Genomic DNA, 25,899 nt, shown 5'->3' with positions numbered 1-25,899 from the left:
CTACTTTTTAAATAAAGAGCCTACCCCTTTCACAATCTGCCCAAGAAGTTTAGCTGGAGAACTCAATATTGAAGTGAGCTCATCACCAAATTTGTCCAAGGCTTTGGTAACCCAGAGAGTATCCTCTTCTTTAGCATCATCAATCATATTTTTTAACTGATTTATTTCTTCACTCATCAACTCAGATTTCTCTCTAAAACCTTCATTAAGCAGAGTTTCTTGGGCCTAGAAATAAAGCAGAGAGGGAAGTAATATGTTTTAAATTCTCATTTTTTTCAAAGACTACATTTTGCATTTAAGAACTTTGTCAAACTATTTTTGTTTTACTCATAAAATTGTTCTCTCTTACTCAATCATGAAAGAAGAGTTTTGTAACAGGGACTATTTCCTGGTTTTGACAGGAACATTAAGAGAAAGTGTAGTTTACAGCCTTGCTAATATTCACACACTATCGGGTTTTGCCAGGAGGCTAACCCTCACATGAGGACAAAAGTTATGCATTTCAGATAAATGTTATGCATTTCAGAGGTAACCTTGGATCAAACTGCAATAATTCTCAAGATGGTGAGAATTATAGAAATCTGTTATAAGGACATCCATGTTGACTATGAGAGAATTCTGTCTATGCCACACGGTATCTTAGGTATCTATCCACCCCTGGAGACAATGCAGCAAGTTTAGAAGCTGCCACATCCCAGTGTTTTTAAGTGTGGACATTTTTTATAGTTTTATCTCAGCATAGATCTGTCTCTGGGCCTATGGCTGAGAACAGAGTTCCTGGTAATTGGCAGGGATCCTGAAAGCAAACCAGTTGCTGCTCATATTAAATATATGCTGTTGCAATATCTGTCTTATTGAGCTTCACGGGATCATTTAAAATTTCCCCAAATAGCTACTTAAACCCTATTTATAATTTCCAAGGGTTCAAGGTATCAATACTCATCCTGAACTCTCCAAAGTCTACATATATAGTAGAAATTAAAGCCTTCTTTTCTAAAAAAGGAATAATTCTAAGGGTTTTAATGAATCAGAAGCAGTAAATGGCAATGATGCTTCCCCCATGGTCTGGTTGTAAACTTCGCCCATCCCTTCCTGAGGTCCCAGGGTAATGACCATCAAGCACAACTAAGGCCACAGCCTGACTTACCTTCAGCTTATGCTCCAACATCATATTCATCTCTCTCAGTAGGTTTTCTCTTTCATTCTCCAGCTTCTCTGTCAGCTGCGCTATGTTTTCCTGGAAACTCTTCTGTTGTGCCTCCATCTCCTGAATCAAGTTACCACAAGATTCTTCTGGAATTCCTGATTTTCATCCTTGAAGGAGTGCTCCATGAAGACAGCAATGGCTTCCTTCTCACAGGCTGCATGCACCTCCAGCAGCTCCTGGAGCGTGTCTGTGGGGAGTCTCAGTTGCTGGGCCATCTGCTCACTGTAGTGGTCAGCTGCCTTCTGCACAGCTGCTGAGTTCTCCAGCTGGGCCAGACATGTGACTGCATTCTCCAAACAAGGTACAGCTCCACTGTTGATGGTATCCACGTAGGTCACAACCAACTTTCCCAGCCCTGAAAAGGCCATCAAATTTAAGGAATAAACATCAAGCCGTTGGTCCATAAAATACAAGATTATGAGATTACATTTCTAAAGTCTCTCTCTCTCTCTCTCTCTCTCTCTCTCTCTCTCTCTCTCTCTCTCTCTCTCACATACACACACACACACACACACACACACACACACACACACAGAGCCATATCTCCTTTTACTATCATCACCTTTGTTTTCCTACTGGCTCTTCACTTTTATGGTTCTTGGAGCTACAAAAAATTGAAAATCTACCTGTATCCAACATATTAAGGAGTATCTGAAAAATATAGTATCCTACTAAAAACTTAAAAACAAAATAGCTTACATAGGTATTCAGATAAGACAGGGTATATCGGATTTTATTTATTCCTAATTCTGAGGCTTCAAAGGTACTTTCAAAGATTTATAGGCTGGTACCGATTTTTGAACCACACAAAACTCTCAAAATATTTTTTGTTTCTCCTTGCAAAGAACTTTTATTGTATAAGGTTTCTCCTGAGAAAATGGTATATTCTATTTTTATACTGAGATATTGATTTTTATTCTGAATAGAGAAATTTTTCAGATAAATGGAAGTCACAGATATCAGTGACAAAATTTGCAGTTTATGGGAGAGATTTATAATCCTCCAGATATTGTTCAGTTGCTCAGTCCTGTCAAACTCTTCATGACCCCATGGACTGCAGCATGCCAGGCTTCTCTGTCCTTCACCATCTCCTAGAGCTCAAACTCAAGTCCATTGAGTCAGTGATGCCATCCAACCATCTCATCCTCTACCGTCCCCTTCTCCTCCTGCCCTCAATCTTTCCCAGCATCAGGGTCTTTTTCAATGAGTCAGTTCTTTCCATCAGGTGGCCAAAGTATAGGAACTTCAGCTTCAGCATCAGTCCTTCCAATGAATATTCAGGACTGCTTTCCTTTAGCATTAACTGGTTGAATCTCCTTGCAGTCCAAGGGATTCTCAAGAGTCTTCTCCAGCATCACAGTTCAAAAGCATTTATTCCTTGGCGCTCAGCCTTCTTTATATGATCCAGCTCTCACATCCATACATGACTATTGGAAAATCCATGGCTTTGACTATATAGACCTCTGTCAGCAAAGTAAAGTCTGTTTTTTAATATGCTGCCTATGTTTGTCACAGCTTTCCTTCCAAGGAGCAAGCATCTTTTAATTTCATGGCTGCAGTCACCATCTGCAGTGATTTTGGAGCCCAAGAAAATAAAGTCTCTCAATGTTTTCATTGTTTCACCGTCTATTTGCCATGCAGTGATGGGACCAGATGCCTTGATCTTCATCTTTTGAATGCTGAGTTTTAAGTGAGCTTTTTCATTCTCTTCTTTCACTTTCATCAAGAGGCTCTTTAGTTCCTCTTCACTTCCTACCATAATGGTGGTGTCATCTGCATATCTGAGGTTATTAATATTTCTCCCAGCAATGTTGATTCCAGCTTGTGCATCATCCAGCCTGGCATTTCGCATGATGTACTCTGTAAATAAGTTAAATAAGCAAGGTGACAATATACAGCCTTGATGTAGTCTTTTCCCAATTTGGAACCAGTCCATTGTTCCATGTCCAGTTCTAACTGTTGCTTCTTGAGCTGCATACAGATTTCTCAGAAGGCAAGAAGGTGGTCTGGTATTTCCATCTCTTTAAAAATTCTCATTTTAAAAAAATTGTTTATTTATTTTAATTGAAGGATAATTACTTAACAATATTGTGATGGTTTTTACCATATATCAACATGAATTGGCCATGAGTATACATGTCTCCTCCAATCCTAACTCCCTTCCCACTTCCCTCCCCACCCCCCTCCCCACCCTATCCCTCTGAGTTGTCTCACAGCACCGGCTTGAGGTGCTCTGCTTTATGCATCAAACTTCCACTGGTCATCTGTTTTAAAAACGGTAATGTACACATTTCAATGCTACTCTCTCAAATCATCCAACCCTCACCTTCTCCCACTGAGTCCAGAAGTTGTTTACATCTGTGTACCCTCTGCTGCCCTACATGTAGGACGGTCATTACTGTCTTTCTAAATTTTGCAAATATGCATTAATATATAACATTTGTCTTTCTCTTTCTGACTTACTGCACACTGTATAATGGGTTACAGTTTCATCCACCGCATTACAACTGATTCGAATGCATTCCTTTTTATAGCTGAGTTTTTCATTCCAATCCCAAAGAAAGGTAATGCCAAAGAATGCTCAAACTACTGCACAATTGCACTCATCTCACACACTAGTAAAGTAATGCTCAAAATTCTACAACCCAGGCTTCAGCAATACGTGAACCGTGAACTTCCACATGTTCAAGCTGGTTTTAGGAAAGGCAAAGGAACCAGAGATCAAATTGCCAACATCTGCTGGATCATGGAAAAAGCAAGAGAGTTCCAGAAAAACATCTATTTCTACTTTATTTACTATGCTCAAGCCTTTGACTGTGTGGATCACAATAAACTGTGGAAAATTCTGAAAGAGATGGGAATACCAGACCACCTGACCTGCCTCTTGAGAAACCTATATGCAGGTCAGGAAGCAACAGTTAGAACTGGACATGGAACAACACACTGGTTCCAAACAGGAAAAGGAGTACATCAAGGCTGTATATTGTCACCCTGCTTAGTTAACTTCTGTGCAGAGTACAACATGAGAAATGCTGGGCTGGATGAAGCACAAGCTGGAATCAAGATTGCTGGGAGAAATATCAATAACCTCGTATATGCAGATGACACCACCCTTATGGCAGAAAGTGAAGAACTAAAGAACCTCTTGATGAAAGTGAAAGAGGAAAGTGAAAAGATTGGCTTAAAGCTCAACATTCAGAAAACTAAGAACATGGTATCCAGTCCCATCACTTCATGGCAAATAGATGGGGATACAGGGGAAACAGTGTCAAACTTTATTTTTTGGGGCTTCAAAATCCCTGCAGATGGTGATTGCAGCCATGAAATTAAAAGACGCTTACTCCTTTGAAGGAAAATTATGACCAACCTAGATAGCATATTAAAAACCAGAGACATTACTTTGCCAACAAAGGTCTGTCTAGTCAAGGCTATGGTTTTTCCGGTAGTTATGTATGAATGTGAGAGTTGGACTATAAAGAAAGCTGCGCACCAAAGAATTGATGCTTTTGAACTGTGGTGTTTGAGAAGACTCTTGAGAGTCCCTTGGACTGCAAGGAGATCCAACCAGTCCATCCTCAAGGAGATCAGTCCTGAATGTTCATTGGAAGGACTGATGTTGAAGCTGAAACTCCAATACTTTGGCCACCTCATGCAAAGAGTTGACTCATTGGAAAAGACCCTGATGCTGGGAAGGATTGAGGGCAGGAGGAGAAGGGGAAAACAGAGGATGAGATGGTTGAATGGCATCACCAACTCAATGGACATGAGTTTGAGTAAACTCTGGGAGTTGGTGATGGACAGGGAGTCCTGGCATGCTGTAGATCATGGGGTTGTAAAGAGTTGGACACAACTAAGTGACTGAACTGAACCAAACTGAATATTCCATTGTGTATATGTACCACAATTTCCTTGTCAATTCATCTCCCAATGGACATCTAGGTTGCTTCCATGTCCTAGCTATTGTAAGCAGTGCTGCAATGAACACTGGAGTACATGCATCTCTTTCAATTCTGGTTTATTCAATGTGTATGCCTAGCAGTGGGATTTCTGGGTCATGTGGCAGATCTATTCACAGTTTTCTAAGTAATCTCCACACTGTTCTCCATAGTGGTTGTTCCAGTTTGCATTCCCACCAACAGTGTAAGGGGGTTCCCTTTTCTCCACATCCTCTGCAGCAGTTATTGTTGGTAGACTTTTTCATGATGGCCATTCTGACCAGTGTGAGATGATACATCAAAGTGGTTTTGATTTGCATTTCTCTAATGAGAGATGTTGAGAGCATCTTTTCATGTTTTTATTAGCCATGTCTATGTTTTCTTTGGAGAAATGTCTGTTTAGGTTTTTTGCTCAGGTTTTTATTGGGTCGTTCATTTTTCTGGTATTGAGCTACATGAGTAGCTTGTGTGTTTTGGAGATTAATTTTTTGTCAGTTGTTTCATTTGTTATTATTTTCTTTCATTCTGAAAGCTGTCTTTTCACCTTACTTATAGTTTCCTTTTTTGTGCAAATGTTTTTAACTTTAATTAGGTTCTATTTATCTTTTTTTTCTTTGATCCACATCCTATCTTTGTTTTTATTTCCATTACTCTGGGAGGTGGGTCATAGAGAATCTTGTTGTCATTTATTCCAAAGAGTACACTGCTTATATTTTCTGTGTCTGTGGGAGGCTCAGTCTCTAGGTCATCTTCTCACTGTAGTGGCCAGCTGTCTTCTGCACAGCTGCTGAGTTCTCCAGATGAACCAGAGTCATCACTGCATTCTCCAAACTAAGTACAGCTCCACTATTGATGGTATTCACGTAGGTCACAACCAAATTTCCCAGCCCTAAATAGGTCATCAAATTTAAGGGATAAATATCAAGTCATTGGTCCATAAAATACAAGATTATGGGATTACAGTTCTAAAGTCTCTCTCTCTCTCTCTCTCTCTCTCTCTCTCACACACACACACACACACACACACACGAACACACAGAGCCATATCTCTTTTTATTATCATCACCTTTGTTTTCCTACTGACTCTTCACTTTTATGGCTCTTCAGGCCTTGGGGCTAAAAAAATAATTGAAAATCTACCTGTATCCAACATATTAAGGAGTATCTGAAAAGTATAGTATCCTACTAAAACCTTAAAAGCAAAGTAGCTTACATAGGTATTCAGATAAGACAGGGTATATCAGATTTTATTTATTCCTAATTCTGAGGCTTTAAAGGTACTTTCAGAGATTTATAGCCTGGTACTGATTTTTGAACCACACAAAACTCTCAAAATATTTTTTGTTTTCACCTTGCAAAGAACTTTTGTTTTTTAAGGCTTCCCCTGAGATAATTGCATATTCTGTTTTTATACTGAGATAGTGATTTTTATTCTGAATCAAGAAATTTTTCAGATAAATGGAAATCACAGATATCAGTGACAAAATATGCAGTTTATGGGAGAGATTTATAATCCCCCAAATAAGATAATTTTTTTATGGAGTGCCAAAATTCCATATAAAATCCAACAGAAATACTGAAAAACACATTATATAAAACATCTGCAGTATATTGTTACTCATAATAATAGGAAAAAAAGGCTTACAATTTCCAGCGACTGGGACTCCCTCTCTGAGTGTCTTGGTTTTTGCATTGGTGAAGATGTAAGAACAGAATTTTTTTGTCTGTTCCTGGAATTTAGGATTCAGTTGGTTTTCAGATGCATTCTCAATATCAGCTAGGAGTTTTTTGTCATTTGTTGGTCAGTCAAAGACAAAACACTTCCTTGTTGGAAAGAATTCCCTGATGCACTCTCTGCATAAATTTGATATTTATACGTTCATATTCTTGCCTAAGGGACAGAGAAACAGAGATTAAAGCAGAAACAGTCTTGCAGCAAGAGAGGCAAAATTGTTCATGACAGATTTGTGTATTCTTGTTGACTTTTATGATAATAACTCCTTTAAAACAGACATGCAGTACTTCTTTGCTCATCAGACTTACGCCAATGATATAACCGGAGAGAAATTTGGAGAGATGTCTAATCCAGTAAAAGAAACCTATGGCTAGCATCTCCAGAACTGAAAATGGTAGAATGTTTCTTTATTAGATGTTTGCTGTACTAATGGTTAAAAGAATAAAAGGTCAAATATAAATGTTTGCTCTGCTTAGTCTTATGTGAGAATTGATCTGTGGGACCAAAAAGAAGAGCCACAAACAGGATAGTGGACAATATCAGAAATGTTAGGAATGACATTTGATTATTGAAGGAGAATTATTTTGATGTTAAAATTATTTGTACAAAGCCACATATTTTTAGCAAAACCTCTGAAAGGTAAGTGTAACTAAACTGATATTTTAAGATCTCACCATTAATCTATAAACTCTTTGTGATAACGGATTATGTTTGATTTGACAGTGGTCCTCTTATGTCTAGTCAATTTCTCAATAATTTTTTGAAAAACTATAAATAGAAATATGAAAGCAAGAAATAAGTAGATTAGAATTAATATTCCTCTCAGGTTTCACAAGGTGCACATCACTATGAATGTAACCCTTTACACTAACAAGTTGGTGACGGTCGTTTAGTCACTAAGTTATGCCCAACTCATACAGCCCCATGAACTGTAGCTCACGAGGCTCCTCTGTCCATGGGATTCTCCGGGCAAGAATACTGGAATGGGTTGCCATTTCCTTCTCCAGGGGATCTTTCCGACCCAGGAATTGAACCTGGGTCTCCTGCTTTGCAGACAGATTCTTTAGCAACTGAGCTATGAAGGAAGCCCTTAAACTGACATACTATTTGCAAATCATATAATGAAAAGGTAAGTGGAAATTAAAAGAAGCTGTGATTTGAAAATGAAGTGAACATTCTGATAATTATCAGAAATATTGATAAGTCATAGATTAAAAATCACACTCCAGGTTTATTTAGAACATAAAGTCATTTTGTAGATGATATAACTATACAAGAATTAGAACAATTTATCCCTTTTTTAGAAGAATAACATGTAACAGTGTGATTTTTTTTTCATTACACAGACTTTTCTTTGTAATTTCTCATATTGCAATTATCTAGTATATTGTTTTCCCTACTAGAGAAAAGCAGAAACTAAAATAGGAGCACGACTGTCTGACTTCAGACGGATTTAGCACTGAATGTAATCTCGGTGATAAATTAAAAATTGTATAAAGAAAAAATTGGCTTTGAATAATTTCACTCATACTTTTCTTAAGTAAACTTAAAATTCAGTTCCTAGAGCTTTGCAACCCACTTTCTAATCACCATTTCTACAGATGTTAATCTCAAATATAAATGCAACTCTATAGATGATGGACAGTATTTAGTAGATCCCACACTCTATTCAAACACCCACTGCCCAGGCCATGCCCTGTAACCTTTAGTCAGCTTCAAGGCATTGTCCAGGTATTGATCTTCTGTGATAGGATGACCATTTAATTTTAGCTCCAGGGTGAAATCCCGTACAGCCCATATAAAGTCTGGAAAGAAAGCCACAAATTCTGCACAATCTTCTTCTCCATCAGGGCTGGGAGAGGACTTGGCTTTGATTAGTTGTGTGAGCTCTGTCACATAACTAGGACTTGATTAAGGAAAAGAAGTTCCTTACTCACAATTCCCACTTTCCTAATAAAAAATTAAAAACTTTCTCTTTAGTTCTGAGTCCCCTTTGCACCATTAAAGGCAACTTTGTGACAGGGAAGGAAATGTGATTCCATCTCCATCCCCATAAACTCAGTGAAGCTTGATAGTTCAGTTCCTAGGATACTGCAGGTGCTCCAGGGCCTGGTTGTTGATGGTGCTCATACTGTTATAGATAAAGGTGCTGCACAGAAGCACAGCCAAAGCAAAGATCCATGAGTCATTCTTGGAATCACCCTAGAGAGCACATTAAAACGATAGATTTAAGAGTTTACTTGTAAATTAGAAATTTATTCATAGACTTATTCTATCATGTCCTTATTTATTATTTCAGCTAGCCTAATCACCATGCAAAGAAATTGTTTGAAGACAGACATATTAGCTTTGACAATTACAAAGGCATTTCTTGTGATTACAATAGTGAGTGAAGTGAAGTTGCTCAGTCGTGTCTGACTCTGTGACCCCATGAACTGTAGCCTACCAGGCTCCTCCATCCTTGGGATTTTCCAGGCAAGAATACTGGAGTGAGTTGCCATTTCTTTCTCCAGGAGATCTTCCTGACCCAGGGATTGAATCCAGCTCTCCTGCATTGTAGGTAGATGTGTTACCCTTTGAGTCACCATGTTTTCAAATAAAAGAGGATTCTTCATAGGGATTTTTTGGTCCTCAATTAGAGGAAATAAAATAACAGTACTGGTGTATAATTAGTTATTCTTTGATGAATGTTAGAACATATTCATTATGCACACATGTATTAATCATAAGTGATATAAAATAAACATAGTTGGCATAACTGGGTATTTAAATTATATCCAAACAATAAATAAGCTACTGTACATTTCCCAATATTCTTAGATTTAAAAATGCAGCACGTTTGAGTTAAGATGATAGAATTGAAATAGTAGGACCTTGGGTTTACTTCCTCCAACATGCACATTAAGAATAAATCTACAAGTGGACCCATTCACACAGAGCACGTGCTGAACACTAGTGGAGGACCTCATACACCTAAAAGAACAAGAAAAGTTCTCCACATAACTGGGTAGGATCCTTAAGAAAAGGAAGAAAAGAAAGAAATGGGAGGGGACCAACATCCTGATGGGGAGCTGATGGAAAAGAGAAGTTACCACACCCAAGGAAGCTTCCTCACCAGTGACGAGATCAGTTGAAAAAGTAGGGGAGTTTGGGGGCTATTGAGTAAAGTGCAGATGGTGGTCTGTGGCAGGCAGAACAGAGAGAGAGTTATACAGATAGTCCATGCCACAGCTGTGTGTGCTCCAGCCTGAGACGTGTTTCTGCCAATGGTGGGGTGGACTGGGTGTTGAAGCGTGGGGTTTGGAGCACGAACCTGGGAAAAGGACTGCTGCAGGCTGCATGGAGACAGCCTGAGGGGATGGGAGTGAGGAGCTCCACAGGCAGGAATACTCTTCCTCTAAATGCTCTTAGAGGAAGCACAGACTGCCATGGAAGCAAGGTGCCACTGTTGAGTAGCACACAGAGGGCAGGGCCACCATCATGGCCTCTCTCCCCAGACTCCAGCCCCTGACTCTGTGGGCACTTGGAGGACTCCTGTCAGAGCAAGTGTGTGTGCCCCAATCATTGCTGCCTTGTCCTACTTACAACTGAGTGAGCATGTGTGCCTGGTCAGTAGCAACCTATTGCCCCTCCCTCCTTAGTGAACAAATGTGGTCTAGTCAGTAGCTGCCTTCACCCTCCTCTCTCCTGGGTAGGGTTGAAATCAAAGCTGAGCCCCAGGGGCTGTGGGGCTAAGGAAGAAGAACTGAAACTTCTTTTTATAGCTGCAGAAGCCAAGGGTTAAACCCCCATGAATGGCTTGGAAAAAGTGCCTATAGAACATCTGAATGGACAGTGAGTGCTCCCACAACTGAGATGGGTCTCGCTTTAGTGACTGTGGACTGTGTACCCTTCAACATGACCCTGTCTTCCAAGGGGATAAGACCCAGCTCCTCCCACCAGAGGGGCAGACCCCAGTCCCTCTCAACAGGAAGATTACATAAGCCCCTGGATTAAACTCACCCACCAAGGGACAGATACCAGAAGCAAGAAGAACTATGACCCTGCACCCTGCAAAATAAGACCACAAGCAGATTAAGTGAGACAAAACAGAGTTACAGAGATTAGATTACAGAGATTACAGAAAAATACCATGCAGACCAAATAAAGAAAGAAAGTGAAAGTGAAGTCACTCAGTCATGTCCGACTCTTTGCGACCCCATGGACTATAGCCTAACATGGAATTCTCCAGGCAAGAGTACTGGAGTGTGTTGCCATTTCCTCCTCCAGGAGATCTTCCTGACCCAGGGATCAAACCCAGGTTTCCCACATTGCAGGCAGACACTTCACCATCTGAGCCACCAGGGAAGCCCAATGCAGACAAAGGAGCAAGGTAAAAACCTACAAGACCAAATAAATGAAGAAGAGACTGGCAATCTACTTCCAAAAGAATGACTTCCCTGGAAGCTCAGACAGTCAAAAAATCTGCCTGCAATGCAGGAGGCCCCCTTTCAATCCCTAGGTTAGGAAGGTCCCCTGGAGAAGGGAATGGCTACCCACTCCAGTATTCTTGCTTGGAGAATCACATGGACAGAGGAGCCTGGTGGGCTACTGTCCATGGGGTCACAAAGTTGAACCAGACTGAGCAACTAACACTTTCACTTTCAAAGACAGAAAAGATGATTCAAGAAAAAGAAAGGAGGCATTAATTGAGAAGATAAAAGAAATTTTTAATAAAGATGTAGAAGAACTAAAGAACAAACAGTGATGAATAATAAAATAACTGAAATTTAAAAATATATACTAGTAGGAATCAATAACAGAATAACTAGAGCAAAAGAATAAATAAGTGACCTGGAAGACAAATGGTGGAAATCTCTGCTGTTAAAACAAGATAAAGAAAAGAAATGAAAAGAAATGAGGAAAGTCTCAGGGATCTCTGGGGCAACACTAAATGTATGAAGATTCTAACAATAGGGATCTCAGAAAAAAGAGAAAAGGTATGAGAAAATATTCAAAGAGATTTTAGTTGAATTCTCTAATAAGAGAAAGGAATGGTCACCCAAGTCCTGGAAATGCATAAAGTTCCATATCAGATAAGCTCAACAAGAGACATGCTGAGACATATATTAAACAAACTAACAAAAATTAAATACAAATAAAAATATTAAAAGCACCAAGGGGAAAGCAACAAATAACACACAAGGGAATCTCCATAATGTTATCAACAGATTTTTCAGCAGAGACTCAGAAAGCAAGAAGGAAATGGCATGATATATTTAAAGTGATGAAAGGGAAAAACATACAACTTATAAGAATATTATACCTAACTAGGCTCTCATTCAGATTTAATGAGGAAATCAAAAGCTTTACAGACAAGCAAAGCTAAGAGAATTCAGTGCCACCAAACCAGCTTTGCAGCAAATGCTAAAGGAACTTCTCTATGTGGGAAACACAAGAGAAAAGGGAAAAAAGGAAGGAAAGAAAAAAGACCAACCCAAAACAAACCCAATACAATTAAGAAAATATTAACAAAAACATATATATTGATAATTACATTAATTAGAAATGCATTAAATGCTCCAACCAAATGATATAGACTGGATGACTGCATACACACAAGGCCTGTATAAATACCATCTACGAGACCCACTTCAGACCTAGAGAAACATACAGACTGAAAGTGAGGGGATGTAAAAAGACATTTCTTGTAAATAGAGATCAAAAGAAAGCTGAATATGCATATCCAACAAAGTAGACTTTAAAATAAAGACTGTTATGCAAAATAATGAAGGATACTACATAATGATAAAGGGATTCAATCCAAGAAAAAGATAGAACAATTGTAAATATATAAACACCAACACAGGAGTACCTCAATACATAAGGCAAAGGCTAAAATCCTAAAAAGGGGAAATCAACAGTAACATAATAATAGTGGGGGGCTTAAATACTCCACATACACCAATGGAAAAATCATCCAAACAAAAAATTAAGAGGGAAATGCAAGCCTAAGATTATATTTATAGACCATTCAGTCCAAAGGACCAGGATACACTCTCTTCTCAAGTACATGTACAACATTCTCCATATTATAGATCAAATGTTGCATCACAAATCAAACCTCAGTAAATTTAAGAAAGGTGAAATCATATCCTGCATTTTGTCCAATCACAACACTAAGAGATCAGTAATTATCAATAATCAGAGGGAAAGAAACTGTAAAGAACACAAATGCATGGTGGCTAAATACTTAATAATGCATTACTAAATAATCAATGGATCACTGAAGAAACCAAACAGGAAGCCAAAAAAGTGCTTAGAGACAATGACAAAATCATGATGATCCAAAAGTTTTGGAGTGCAGTGAAAGCAGTTCTAAGGGAGGTTTTACCAATACAATCTTACCTTGAGAAACAAGAAAAATCTAAAGTAAACAGCCTGTCATAACACCTAAAATAACTAGAGAAAAAAAAAAAAAAACCCCAAAGTTAGAAGGAAATAAATCACAAAGATCAGAGCAGAAATAAAGACAAAAATACAATGGCAAAGATCAATGAAACTAAAAGCTGGCTCTCTGAGAAGATAAACAAAATTGATAAACCTTTAGCAAGACTCCTCAGGAAAAAAGGGAGAAGATCCATATCAATAAAACTAGAAAGAAAAAGAAAAAAAACCATTCCAATGGACACTACAGAAACACAAAGGATCACAAAAGATTACTACAAGCAACTATATGCCAATAAAATGGATAATCTAAAAGAAAAGGACAAAGTCTAAGAAAGCCACAACTTTCTAAGACTGAACCAGGAAGAAACAGAGAATATTAATAGACCAAGCACAAGTACTGAAATGGAAATTTTTATTAAATATCTTTAAATAAGCTAAAGTCCAAGACCAGATGGCTTCACAGGTGAATTCTATCAAACATTTAGAAAAGAGTTAACATCTACTCTTCTGAAACTCTTTCAAAAAACTGCACAGGAGGAACACTCCCAAGCTCATTCTATGAGCCATCACCACCCTGATTCCAAAACCAAACAAAGATATCACATAAAAGAAAAACACATACAAACATCACTGATGAACATAAATGCAAAATCCTCAATAAAGTACTAGTATACTGAATCCAACAACACATTAAAAGATCATACACCATGATTAAGCGGTTTTGAATTCTTAATCCAAGAATTCAAGGATTTTTCAATATTTGCAAATCAATGTGTTACACCACATCAACAAACTGAAGAATAAAAACCATATGATCATCTCAATAGATGCAAAAAAACAAAGCTTCTGACAAAATTCACCAACAATTTATGATAAAAAAGATAGAAAGTGGACAATAGAGGAAACCTACCTCACTATAATAATGGCCATTTATGACAAACCCAAAGCAAATATCATTCTCAATGGTGAAAGACTGAAATCATTTCCTCTAAGATTAGGAGCAAGGCAAAGATGTCGACTATTGCCACTGTTATGCAACACAGTTTTGGAAGGCTTAGCCACAGCATTCAGAGAAGGAAAAGAAAGAAAAGGAATCCAAACTGGAAAGAAGTAAAATTGTCACTGTTTGCAGATAATATGATACTACACATGGAAACCCCTAAAGATACTCCCAGAAAACTCCTTTAGGTCATCAATTTTTTCCCTGGAAAATTCCAGAATACAAAATTAATACACAGATATCTCCTGTGTACCTACTCCTACACACTTAGAATGAAAAATCACCTAGTGTAATTATGGGAACAATCCCATTTCCCATTGCATCAAAAACATAAAACAGCTAGGAATAAACCTATCCAATGAGGCAAAACATCTGTACTCATAAAACTATAAGATACAAATGAAAGAAATAAAACATGACACAGATGGATTGGTATAATGTGTTCTTGGATTGGAAGAATGAATATTGTTAAAATGAGCATAATACCTGACACAATCTACAAATTCAATATAATTTTTATCAAATTACCAATGGCATTTGTCACAGAATCACAACAACAACAACAACAACAAAAATGTTCAAATTTGTGTGGAAACACAGACCCTGAACAGCCAGAGCAATCTTGAGAAAAAAAAATGGAGCTGGAGAAATCAGGTTTCCTGGCTTCAGACTATACTATCAAGCTACAATCATCAAAACAGTGTGATACTGGCACAAAAATAGAAATATAGATCAGTGGAACAGGACGGAAAACCCAGAAATAAAGCCATGCGCCTATGATCAATTTATCTATGACAAAGGAGGCAACACTGCACAATGATGGAAAGACAATTTCTTCAACAAATGGTGCAGGGAAAACTGGAGAGCTACATGGAAAAAATGAAATTAGATTATTTTTCAACACCATACACACACACACAAACCCCCAAATGGATTAAACACCTAAATATGAGCAGGACACTACAAAACACCTAGAGGGAAACATAGGCAGAACAATCTCTGAGATAAATTGCAACAATATCTTTGTTGATCCATCTCCAAGAATAGTGGAAATAAAAACAAAAATAAACAAATGGGACCTACTTAAGCTCAAAATATTTGGCACAGCAAAGTAAACCATAAAAAGATGAAAAGACCACCCATAGATTCAGAGAAAATATTTGCAAATGATGTGACCAACATGGTATCAGTCTCCAAAATTTATAATCAGCTCATAACACTTAACAGCATCAAAACAAACAACCCAATCAAAAATGAGCAGAAGACCTACATAAACATTTCTCCAAAGAAGACACACAAATGGCCAAGAGGCACAAGAAGAGGTATTCAACATTGCTAGTTATTAGAGAAATGCAAATCAAAAATACAAAGAGATATCGTGTCATACCAGTCAGAGTGGCTATCATCAAGAAATCCTCAAATTATAAATGCTAAAGAGGGTGTGGAGAGAAGAGAACCCTCTTACACAGTTGGTGGGAAGATAAATTTGTACAGCCACTCCAACTGTGTGGAGGTTGCTTATAAAGCTAAACATAGAGCTACCATATGACCCTGCAATCCCACTCTTGGGCATATACCTGGAGAAAAATACGATCTGAAAGGACACATACTCCCCAATGTTCATTGTAGTGTGTTTACAATGGCCAAGACATGGAAACAACCTAAATGTCCATCAACAGAGGACTGGATAAAGAAGATGTGGTACACATGTACAATGGAATATTCAGTCAGTTCAGTTGCTCAGTCGTGTCCAACTCTTTGCGACCCCATGAATCGCAGCATGCCAGGCCTCCCTGTCCATCACCAACTCCCAGAGTTCACTCAGATTCATGTCCATTGAGTCAGTGATGCCATCCAGCCATCTCATTCCCTGTTGTCTCCTTCTCCTCCTGCCCTCAATCCCTCCGAGCATCAAAGTCTTTTCCAATGAGTCAACTCTTCACCTGAGGTGGCCAAAGTACTGGAGCTTCAGGTTTAGCATCATTCCTTCCAAAGAAATCCCAGGGTTGATCTCCTTCAGAATGGACTGGTTGGATTTCCTTGCAGTTCAAGGGACTCTCAAGAGTCTTCCCCAACTCCACAGTTCAAAAGCATCAATTCTTCCACACTCTGCTTTCTTCACAGTCCAACTCTCACATCCATAAATGACTACTGGAAAAACCATAGCCTTGACTAGACGGACCTTAGTCGGCAAAGTAATGTCTCTGCTTTTGAATATGCTATCTAGGTTGGTCGTAACTTTCCTTCCAAGGAGTAAGCTTCTTTTAATTTCATAGCTGCAGTCACCATCTGCAGTGATTTTGGAGCCCCCAAAAATAAAGTTTGACACTGTTTCCACTGTTTCCCCATCTATTTGCCATGAAGTGATGGGACAGGACGCCATGATCTTCGTATTCTGAATGTTGAGCTTTAAGCCAACTTTTTCACTCTCCTCTTTCACTTTCTTCATGAGGCTTTTTAGCTCCTCTTCACTTTCTGCCATAACGGTGGTGTCATCTGCATATCTGAGGTTATTGATATTTCTCCCCGCAATCTTGATTCCAGCTTGTGGTTCTTCCAGTCCAGCGTTTCTCATGATGTACTCTGCATATAAGTTAAATAAGCAGGGTGACAGTATACAGCCTTGACGTACTCCTTTTCCTATTTGGAACCAGTCTGTTGTTCCATGTCCAGTTTTAACTGTTGCTTCCTGACCTGCATACAGATTTTTCAAGAGGCAGGTCAGGTGGTCTGGTATTCCCATCTCTTTCAGAATCTTCCACAGTTTATTATTGTGATCCACACAGTCAAAGGCTTTGGCATAGTCAATAAAGCAGAAATAGATGTTTTTCTGCAACTCTCTTGCTTTTTCCATGATCCAGCAGATGTTGGCAATTTGACTTCTGGTTCCTCTGCTTTTTCTAAAACCAGCTTGAACATCAGGAAGTTCACGGTTCATGTATTGCTGGAGCCTGGCTTGGAGAATTTTGAGCATTACTTTACTAGCATGTGAGATGAGTGCAATTGTGCAATAGTTTGAGCATTCTTTGGCATTGCCTTTCTTTGGGATTGGAATGAAAACTGACCTTTTGCTGTCCTGTAGCCACTGCTGAGTTTTCCAAATTTGCTGGCATATTGAGTGCAGCACTTTCACAGAATCATCTTTCTGGATTTGAAATAGCTCAACTGGAATTCCATCACCTCCACTAGCTTTGTTCATAGTGATGCTTTCTAAGGCCCACTTGACTTCACATTCCAGGATGTCTGGCTCTAGGTGAGTGATCATACCATCGTGATTATCCGGGTCATGAAGATCTTTTTTGTGTAGTTCTTCTGTGTATTCTTGCCACCTCTTCTTAATATCTTCTGCTTCTGTTAGGTCCATACCATTTCTGTCCTTGATCGAGCCCATCTTTGCATGAAATGTTCCCTTGGTATCTCTAATTTTCTTGAAGAGATCTCTAGTCTTTCCCATTCTGTTGTTTTCCTCTATTTCTTTGCATTGATCACTGAGGAAGGCTTTCTTATCTCTTCTTGCTATTCTTTGGAACTCTGCATTCAGATGCTTATGTCTTTCCTTTTCTCCTTTGCTTTTCACCTCTCTTCTTTTCACAGCTATTTGTAAGGCCTCCCCAGACAGCCATTTTGCTTTTTTGTATTTCTTTTCCATGGGGATGGTCTTGATCCCTCTCTCTTGTACAATGTCACAAATATTACCCAGCTATTAAAAGAATGAAACAATGCTATTTGTAGCAATATGGATGGCCCTATAGATTGTCATACTGAGTGAAGTAAGTCAGACAGAGAAGGAAAAATATCATATGATATCTCTGATATGTGGAATCTAAAAGGAAATTATACAAACTAACTCACAAAAGAGAAAGAGACTCACAGACTTAGAGAACAAACTTATGGTTGCCAGGTGGAAGAACAGATGGAAGAGATAGTTAAAAAGTTTGGATGGGATAAACACATATTTAAAATTGATAACCAACAAGGACCTACTGTATAGCACATGGAACTCTGCTCAATGTTATGTGGCAGCTTGGATGGGAGGTCAGTTGGGGGATTCCTTTGTTGTTCATCTGAAACTATCACCACATTGTTTGTTAACTGGCTATACCCCATTACAAAATTAAAAGTTTAATAAAAAGTAAACACACGATTTCCAACTCCTCTTTGGGCAGAAATGGAAAACTACATAAATTTAGATATCATATTCAAATAATTATCAAAGTAAGGCAAATAGAAAACATAATTTATTTCATCCACTAGCATAAAGCTAAAATAACAAAACTTCATCTTAAAATATTTCTAGTAGGACAAACGCTGACTTTTTGTCAGGCATTACATTTAAGTGCATCTTCTTCCTCTCTCCAACCTGTTTCTTTTTCAATCACACTTTAGTAAATCTGACAGCACACATGTGGTCTTGTCAACTAGACTAAAGACATTTTGAAATCATGACCATTAATTTGGTCACTGATGTCTACAGCACTGAGCCCAAAGGCTTGGAACTAAGCTGTATTGTACTTATTTACTAAATTTAATCTAATCATCCACCAAGTGCCAATAAATAAAAAGTTTTATCTAACATCATTTACCTAACATCTTTACAAAAAAGTTTTTACCTAGAGGTTCAAACAAACCAAGATTTACATCATTTACTATGCCTGAATTTCTAAATTTTACAAATACATCTCAGTAACTAAATTACTAAAAACATAAGGAGAAAATACAGAATAAAAAGGATTTTTCTGTGACTCCCTGTCTTACCTTTTCAACATCTCCCAGGCCCTCAGTGTCCAGAAGGACCAGAGTGTGGTCTGATTTGGAAGGGTGGGGTACACACCACATCCAGATGCCCTTGGTTTTAGACTGCACTGTGGAGCCCAGAGGGAAACCTGCAAGTGAAAAGAGAGAGCAACATTCAGTAACAGAGGATAATCTAAACAGCCCAGGGCTATAAAGTCAGACTTACTGGAATGCAAGTACCCCAGGATGCACTATTGTGCTTTCTCTAGTCCCTCAAGAATGCCCTACTTTGTGTTTCATCTATTTCAGGGAGGAGGAATATTAATTGTGAAAATGATGCCAAGCATGGGTTCAACATGAAGATGAAAAGGTATCCATGAAGCAGACAAAAAGGAGGTAATTGAGAACCATTATAAGAGCATTTTGAACAAATGGTGAGTTTCAAAGCCAGAGAGAACTGGATTGATGAGAGACAAGAAAAGTGGGGAAAATTAAAAAAATTTTTGCCAGACAAAATAGTACTTTTAAAAAGGAAGTTACCTAAAAAGATATAAAATTCAACAAGGAACATGATAGATATTCAAACACAGTTATATATTATCGGGAATATTTCATAAAAAAGTAAAATGTGTTTCAAGATTAAGCAGACTACAAGGCAAGAACCCAGTGCTTCAGCAAGTGAAATAAGGTAGAATTTAGGGCATTAGTATGGCAACCCACTCCAGTGTTCTTGGAGAATCTCAGGGATGGGGGAGCCTGGTGGGCTGCCATCTATGGGGTCGCACAGAGTCGGACACGACTGAAGTGACTTAGCAGGGCATTAGTAGGAGAGAATTTTGTTAACAGGAGTAAAACAACAAATATGGTAACAAATGATGGTAAGGTAGTGATTTAGTGGTAAGAATTTTAAGGTTAAGTTTAAGGTTGGTTTATTGAGAGGAATCTGATTCTCCATTCACTTGCACAGGGAAAAAACTAAGAATATGAGATATAGTTGTAGTCGTGCAATGACCTCTGCCCAAGTGCAACACTCAACATGTTTCTGTCCTGCAAGACGGTTCATCAAGTAGGATTTACCCGTATGATACAGTCCTACAATGGCTACTACCACCACTGGTTGAGAAATTTTCTCAATAGTCTCTGTAGCTTCCTGGTTCACTGACAGTTGCACATTGTCATTTTCTACCAGAGAAACAGGGGCCATCATGTCCCGCCCAGATGCCATGGCTACCTGCCAACTTAAAAGAGTCTCCCTGTAGAAATAAAATTACAAAATTATTCCCCAATTCCAAGTTATTCAAAGCACACACCCGCTTAGGACTGAGTGAGACTTCCTTAATTTCCATGAGACAGAATGTAACCTAGAAATAGCATACCGCAGAGGGAATCTTATATCATTCTCCCAAACCACTGATGATGTCATTAATAAAACAAAAAGCAACATTACTCTCCATAATTTCACTTCAATAGCAAGAATATAATTCACACAGTTATTACCATGCACTGAAGGCCTCCAATATGCCAAATCCTGTGATACATACCTGACAATGCTGCTGCTGCTGCTAAGTTGCTTCAGTCGTGTCTGACTCTGTGCGACCCCATAGACAACAACCCACCAGGCTCCCCCATCCCTGGTATTCTCCAGGCAAGAACACTGGAGTGGGTTGCCATTTCCTTCTCCAATGCATGAAAGTGAAAAGTGAAAGTGAAGTTGCTCAGTCGTGTCTGACTCAATAGCCAGCTATTAATACACTGGTACTTATGGGAATCTACAAATTAGAAATTATTATATACCTTTGCCAAGGAGATCAATGGGCCTCACTAATCTGAGTGAATAAGTAATAGAACCAGGATTATATTCTAGACAACTGAGCAAATGGCAGACTGGAAAGCTCTAAACTCTTGCTTCTCCAAGCGGACGTCAAAAACAACCAAACTGTTGGCTAGAATGACTTTCTGGTAGTTCTATGAAACAGTTGAGAGTCTAAAACAATCAAATAGATACCCAGTCAAGAAGCCACATTTAAAATGGTACAAAAATTAGTGGTTTTTGCTTGCCTTTAGCCCAGCAACTCCAGGGTGGTGCAGTCTTTGTCAGAAGGAGGAGATAACCCATTCTCCAGTTTCATCTCTTTATCCAGAAGAAATGGAGCAGATCTTATTTAAAACATTATAACTGTAAGTGCATGGTTATAGGGTTCTCAGAAAAAGAGGAACTTATTTTAGACTTTCAACTGTTTCATAGAAACTACCAGATGTTATTCCAGCCAACAACTTGGTTGTTTTGCTGTCTCCTTGGGGACGCAAGAGTTTTGTGCTGTTGTTCAATTGCTAAGTCTTGTCTGACTCTTTGCGACCCCATGGACTGCAAGAGGCCAGGCTTCCCTGTCTTTCATGATCTCCCAGAGTTTGCTCCAATACATGTCCATTGAGTCAGTGATGCCATCTGACTGTCTTATCCTCTGCCGCACCCATCTTCTCTTGCCCTCAGTCTTTCCCTCCATCAGGGTCATTTCCAATGAGTCAGTTCTTTGCATCAGGTAGCCAAATATTGGAGCTTAAGCTTCAGCATCAGTTCTTCCAATGAATATTCAGAGTTGATTTCCTTTAGGATTGACTGGTTTGACTTTCTTGCTGTCTTCTCCAAGAGTCTTCTTCAGCACCACAATTTGAAATCATCAATGCATTGGAGTTCAGCCTTCTTTATGGTCTAACACTCACATCCATACATAACTATTGGAAAGACCATAGCTTTGACTATATGAACTTTAGTGGCCAAAATGGTGTCTCTGCTTTCATAGCAAACAGCCTCTTCCAAAACACAAGACATGACTCTAAGCATGGACATCACCAGATGGTCAATACCAAAATCAGATTGAGTATATTCTTTGCAGCTGAAGATGGAGAAGATCTATGCAGTCAGCAAAACACAAGAGAAGAAGCCGCCTGTGGGTCAGCTCACAAACTCCTTATTGAAAAACTCAGACTTAAATTGATGAAAGTAGGGAAAAACACTAGATTTTGCAGGTATGATGTAAATCAAATCCTTTATGATTATACAGTGGAAGTGACAAATAGATTCAAGGGATTAGATCTGATAGATAGAGTGCTTGAAGAACTGTGGACAGAGGCTGCTAACATTGTATAGGAGGTGGTGATCAAAACCATATGTAAGAAAAAGAAATGCAAAAAGGCAAATGGTTGTCTAAATAGATCTTACAAATAGCTGAGAAAACAAGAGAAATGAAAGGCAAAGAGGAAAAGGAAAGATACATCCATCTGAAAGCAGAGTTCCAAAGAGTAGCAAGGAGAGATAGAAAGCCTTCCTCAGTGATCAATGCAAAGAAAAAGAGGAAAACAATAGAATGAGAAAGACTAGAGACCTCTTCAAGAAAATTAGAGATACCAAAGGAACATTTCATGCAAAGATAAGCACAATAAAGGAAAGAAATGGTATGGATCTAAAAAAAGCAGAAGATATTAAGAAGAGGTGGCAAAAATACACTGAAAAAACTATACAAAAAGACCTTCATGACCCAGGTAATGACAATGGTGTGATAACTCACCTAGAACCAAACATCCTAGAGTGCAAAGTCAAATGGAAAGCATCAATACGAACAGAGCTAGTGGAGGTGATGGAATTCCAGTTGAGTTACTTCAAATCTTAAAAGATGATGCTGTGAAAGTGCTGCACTCAAGATGCAGGCAATTTTGGAAAACTCAGTAGGGGTCATGGGACTGGAAAAGGTCAGTTTTTATTCCAGTCCAAAGAAAGGCAGTGCCAAAGAAAGTTCAAACTACCACACAATTGCACTCATCTCACATGCTAGCAAAGTAATGCTCAAAATTCTCCAAGTCAAGCCTCAACAGTAAGTGAACTGTGAACTTTCAGATGTTCAAGCTGGATTTATAAAAGACAGAGGAACCAGAGAGCAAGTTGCCAACATCTCCATTGGATCATAGAAAAATCAAGAGAGTTCCAGAAAAACATGTCCTTCATTGACTATGCTAAAGCCTTTGACTGTGTGGATCACAACAAACTGTGGAAAAATCTGAAAGAGGTAAGAATATCAGACCACCAGACCTGCCTCCTGAGAAATCTGTATGTAGGTCAAGAAGCAACAGCTAGAACCAGACATGGAACAAAGGACTGGTTCCAAGTTGGGAAAGGAGTACATCAAGGCTGTATATTGTCTCCCTGCTTTTTTTATTTATATGCAGAGTACATCATGTGAAATGCCAGACTGGATGAAGCACAAGCTGGAATCAAGATTGCCGGGAGAAATATCAATAACCTCAGATATGCAGATGACACCACCCTTATGGCAGAAACTGAAGAGGAACTAAAGAGCCTCTTGATGAAAGTGAAAGAGGAGAGTGAAAAACCTGGCTTAAAACTCAACATTCAGAAAACTAAGATTATGGCATCCAGTCCCATCACTTCATGGCAAATAGATGGGGAAACAGTGGCTGACTTTATTTTTCTGGGCTCCAAAATCACTGCAAATGGTAACTGCAGCCATGAAATTAAAACACACTTGCTCCTTGGAAGAAAAGCTATGACAAAACTAAACAGCATATTAAAAAACAGAGACGATTACTTTGCTGACAAAGGTCTGTCTAGTCAAAGCTATGGTTTTTCCAGTAGTCATGTATGGATGTGAGAGTTGGACTATAAAGAAAGCTGAGTGCCAAGGAATTGATGCTTTTGAACTGTGGTATTGGGGATGACTCTTGAGAGTTCCTTGGACTGCAAGGAAATCCAAACAGTCCAGTCTAAAGGAAATCAGTCCTGAATATTCATCGAAAAGACTGATGCCGAAGCTAAATATCCAGTACTTTGGTCACCTAATGTGAAGAATTGAATCATTGTAAAAGACCCTGATGCTGGGAAAGATTGAAGGCAAGAGGAGAAGGGGATGACAAAGGATGAAATGGTTGGGTGGCATCACTGACTTAATGGACATGAGTTTGAGCAAGCTCTGAGAGTTGGTGATGAACAGGGAATCCTGGCATGCTGCAGTCCATGGGATCACAAAGAGTTGGACACAACTGAGCAACTGAATGAACTGATGGTTTGTCATGGCTTTTCTTCCAAGAAGCAAATATCTTTTAATTTTGTGGCTGCAGTCACCATCTGCAGTGATTTTCGAGCTCCCCCCCCCCAAAAAAAAATCTGTCAGTACTTCCACTTTTTTCCCTTCCATTTGCCATTAAGCGATGGTACCAAATGCCATGATCTTAGTTTGAATATCTAGTTTTAAGGATGTTTTTACTCTCCTCTTTTATTCTCAGGCTCTATAGTTCCTCTTCAATTTCTGCCTTAGAGTGGTATCACCTGCATATCTAAGGTTTTTGATATTTCTTCCAGCAATTTTGATTCCAGCTTGTGAGCCATCCAGTCCAGCATTTTGCATGATGTACTCCACATATAAGTTAAATAATCAGGGTGACCATATACAGCCGTGATGTACCTCTTTCCCAATTTGAAACCAGGGCATTGTTCCATGTTTGGTTGTAACTGGTATTTCTTGTCCTGCATACAGGTTTCTCAGGAGGCAGGTAAGATGATCTAATATTCCCATCTGTTTAAGAATTTTCCAGTTTGTTGTGATCCACACAGTCAAGGCTTTAGCATAGTCAATGAAGTAGAAATTGATGTATCTTTGGAATTCCCTTGCTTTTTCTATGATCCAGCTGATGTTGGCAATTTGATCTCTGGTTCCTGTGTCTTTTCTAAATGCCAGCTGGTACATCTGAAAGTCGTGGTTTCATGTACTGTTGAAGTCTACCTTGAAGGATTTTGAACATTATCTTGCTAGCATGTGAAATGAGCGCAACTGTATGGTAGTTTGAACATTCTTTGGCACTGCCTTTCTTTGGGATTGGAATGAAAACTGACCTTTTCCAGTCCTGTGGCCACTGCTGAGTCTTACAAATTTGCTGACATATTGAGTGTAGAATTTTAACAGCATCATCTTTTAGAATTTTAAACACCTTACCTGGAATTCCATCACCTCCACTAGCTTTGTTTGTAGTGATGTTTCCTAAGGCCCACTTGACTTCACTTTCCAGGATGTCTGGCTCTAGGTTAAGGACCGCACCATCATAGTTATCTGAGTCATTAAGACCTTTTTTTGTATAGTTCTTCAGTGTATTCTTACTACCTCTTCTTAATATCTTCAGCTTCTCTTAGGTCCTTGCCATTTCTGTCCTTTATTGTGCCCATCTTTGCATGAAGTGTTCCCTTGGTATCTCTGATTTTCTTGAAGAGCTCTCTAGTCTTTCCCATTCTATTGTTTTCCTTTGTTTTTTGCATAGTTCACTTAAGGAAGACTTTCTTATCTCTCCTTGCTACTCTCTGGAACTTTGCATTAAGTTGGGTGTATGTTTCCCTCTCTTTTGCCTTTTAATTTTCTTCTTTCCTCAGATATTTTTAAAGCCTCCTCAGACAATGTTTGCCTTTTTGCATTTCTTTTTCTTGGGGAGAACTTTGGTTACCACTTCCTGTACAATGTTGGGAACCTCTCTGTCCATAGTTCTTCAGGCACTCCATCTACCAGATCTAATCCCTTGAATCTCTTCTTCACTCCCACTGTATAATTGTAATAAATTTAGGTTATACCTTAAAAGCCTATTGGTTTTTCCCTACTTTCTCCCATTTAAGCCTGAATTTTGCAATAAAGATCCAATGATCTGAGCCACAGCCAGCTCCTAATCTTGATTTTGCTGACTGTGTAGAGCTTCTCCAACTTCAGCTGCAAAGAATATAATCAGTTGATTTCAGTACTGACCATCTGGTGAGTCCATGTGTAGAGTCAACTCTTGTGTTGTTGGAAGAGAGTGTTTGCTATGACTA

The 25,899-nt window shown here is 38.8% G+C and overlaps 1 pseudogene; it reads right to left on the bottom strand.

Moving 5' to 3' along the window:
* LOC128045566 (guanylate-binding protein 6-like) lies at nt 1-20,265 on the bottom strand (annotated as a pseudogene).
* Between the last annotated feature and the right edge of the window lie 5,634 nt (nt 20,266-25,899).

This window comes from Budorcas taxicolor, chromosome 3 (genome assembly GCF_023091745.1).
Source record: "Budorcas taxicolor isolate Tak-1 chromosome 3, Takin1.1, whole genome shotgun sequence".
In the NCBI taxonomy this organism is placed as follows: Eukaryota; Metazoa; Chordata; class Mammalia; order Artiodactyla; family Bovidae; genus Budorcas; species Budorcas taxicolor.
This window is presented reverse-complemented; position numbering and strand designations above follow the sequence as displayed.